Source organism: Cyprinus carpio, chromosome B5, assembly GCF_018340385.1.
Source record: "Cyprinus carpio isolate SPL01 chromosome B5, ASM1834038v1, whole genome shotgun sequence".
In the NCBI taxonomy this organism is placed as follows: Eukaryota; Metazoa; Chordata; class Actinopteri; order Cypriniformes; family Cyprinidae; genus Cyprinus; species Cyprinus carpio.
In genome coordinates this window covers 24,041,922-24,044,507 of record NC_056601.1, presented here as the reverse complement: position 1 = coordinate 24,044,507, position 2,586 = coordinate 24,041,922, and positions in this window count along the sequence as shown.

The following is a 2,586-nucleotide window of genomic DNA, read 5'->3' as shown; positions in this document are numbered from 1 at the left end:
CAAAATAGCAAATCAAACCACATTTATTTCAATAGAAACAGTTCAACCCAAAACTGAAAATGTACTGAAAACAAATACAAGATGTAGATGAGTTTGTAGTGACGCTTTAGTATAGGGACGAATTCTCACTATTTACTATGCTTATTAGCACGCATTTTAATAGCATATTGGCTGTTTATTAGTACTTATAAAGCACATATTCTGCATGACCATATTCTACATCCCTAATCCTACCCAATACCTAAACTTAAAGGGATACTCCACCCTTTTGTCATTAATCACTTACCCCCATGTCGTTCCAAACCCGTAAAAGCTCCATTCGTCTTCGGAACACAATTTATTATATTTTGGATGAAAACCTGGAGGCCTGTGACTGTCCCATAGACTGCCAAGTAAATAACAGTGTCAAGATCCATAAAAGGTATTAGGGGTGTTGCGATATACCGGTATTGACGAAAACCGTGATATTCAAAGCAACAATTATCGATATCATGTTAATTTAGTATGTGATTATATACCGGTATTAGCGATAACCGCAATATTTAAAATGAACAGTTCTCTTATGATAACACCACATGTTAATACTCCAGTGCCAGTACCTGGTTGAGCTCCCAGGTGGCAGTATTGTGCCTTAACGCTGAGACCTGCCACACAAGAAGACGCAGCTCTGGCAGCTACTCCGAGGAGAGCAGTGTTCATCAAAGTTGCCATTATTTTACTAGTCATAGAATGGGAAACGTTATATTAACCTGTTAACAGGGGTTTTCTGTGTTCATATATTTAAGTAAAGGGTGATTATTTTAATAAGTACCGCGTTTTCTTTACTCGTCTAATTTTTGTATTTTCAATCATTACGGCCTGTGCATAGTAACACTTTATTTCTTTGTTCAAATCTATTAACAGTTACACGATTAAAAATGATCTTGAAAACTGAGTGACAACATTGCTACATTAAACTCTGTAAAATGTTAAGTTGGTCGCAGTGCCATGCACTTAATGTCTCATCTGCGGTCATTAGTTAACATATATAAATAACATAAATATTAATGAACAATATTTCCACAGCATTTATTAATCTTAGTTCATGTTAATTTCAGCATTTACTAATGCATTATTAAAATCACAACTTGTTTGTGTAAACATTAATGCACAGTGAACTAACATGAACAATGAATAACTATTTTTATTAACATTAACAAAGATTAATAAATTGTGTAATAAATGTATTGTTCATTGTTCATTCATGTTAGTTAATACATTAATGTTAACAAATGACATCTTATTGTGAAGTGTTACCATTAATATTTATTCATTATTCTGTTGAACTTGACAGGATTTTCTCTCGTTATTACATAGGAGCTTCAAAGAAGATGGAGAAAGGCAGAGTCTTGTGCTCTGTGTTTATCAGTATCCTTATGTTTGTTGGGTGAAAAAGAAAATCTCAATAAACAAAGTAAAACATAATTTGACTCCTCTGTCTCTCTACATATCACCGTATGCTCTTCTGTATCATCCGCGGCAAAAGGATGCGCTCTTTTCTTTCAAATCGAAGCTAAATACACGTAGAAACAGCGCATCCTTGTGGCGCGGATGATACAGAAGAGCATACGCAGGATACGCTGTTATGGAGAGACACAGAGGAGACTGTTGACAAAGGAGTTGTTGAATAAAGTCGTTTTTTTTTTTTTTTTTTTCTGACGACGACTTTGATACCTTTTTATGGACCTTGACACTGTTATTTACTTGGCAGTCTATGGGACAGTCACAGGCCTCCCGGTTTTCATCCAAAATATCTTAAATTGTGTTCCAAAGACAGAACAGAGCTTTTACGGGTTTGGAATGACATGGGCGTAAGTAATTTTCATTTTGGGGTGGAGTATCCCTTTAACTACCTTACTAACCATTAATAATCAGCAAATTAGGAGTTTGAGGCAAAAGTCGTAGGTAATGGTTTGTTAATAGCAAGAACTGAACCTTAAAATAAAGGGACTGAGACTGTTTCTTCTTCGGAATAGATTTAGAGAATTATGCTTTTTGTTTTTTTTTTTTACCATTTCTTCCAGCTAAAAAACAAGTCCTCTATCCATAATATTGCTTTCTCCAGTGAAAAGCTTGTCTCATCTAAATCAGGAGATACATATGCACAGATCAAGCACCATTTACAAGTGAAAAGTCCAAAACTGTTCTAAAAAATGGCGGTGGATTTTGATGTGAGAGGACAACAGAGGATGAAAATTTGCACTGAAGAAGCACTATTATGGCCATAAGTGATGGTTTTAAGTTAAAATGTTTTAATGATAGATTTGATTCTTACAAACATGCAGCTTTTCACTTCACAAGTCTTATAGATTACTTGTGGATTATTTTGATGTTTTAATCAGTTGTTTGAACACTCGGCACCCATTTTGACGGCACCCATTCACTGCAGAAGATCCAAAGGTGAGCAAGTGATGTAATGCTAAATAACTACTATTCTTTTAGGTCTTGGTTTAATATTTTGTCACTCATTCAGTGCCCATCATGTAACATATTTGACTGACATTATCTCGTTACTCAAACTATAGGAAGAAAAAAAAAAATCACAGA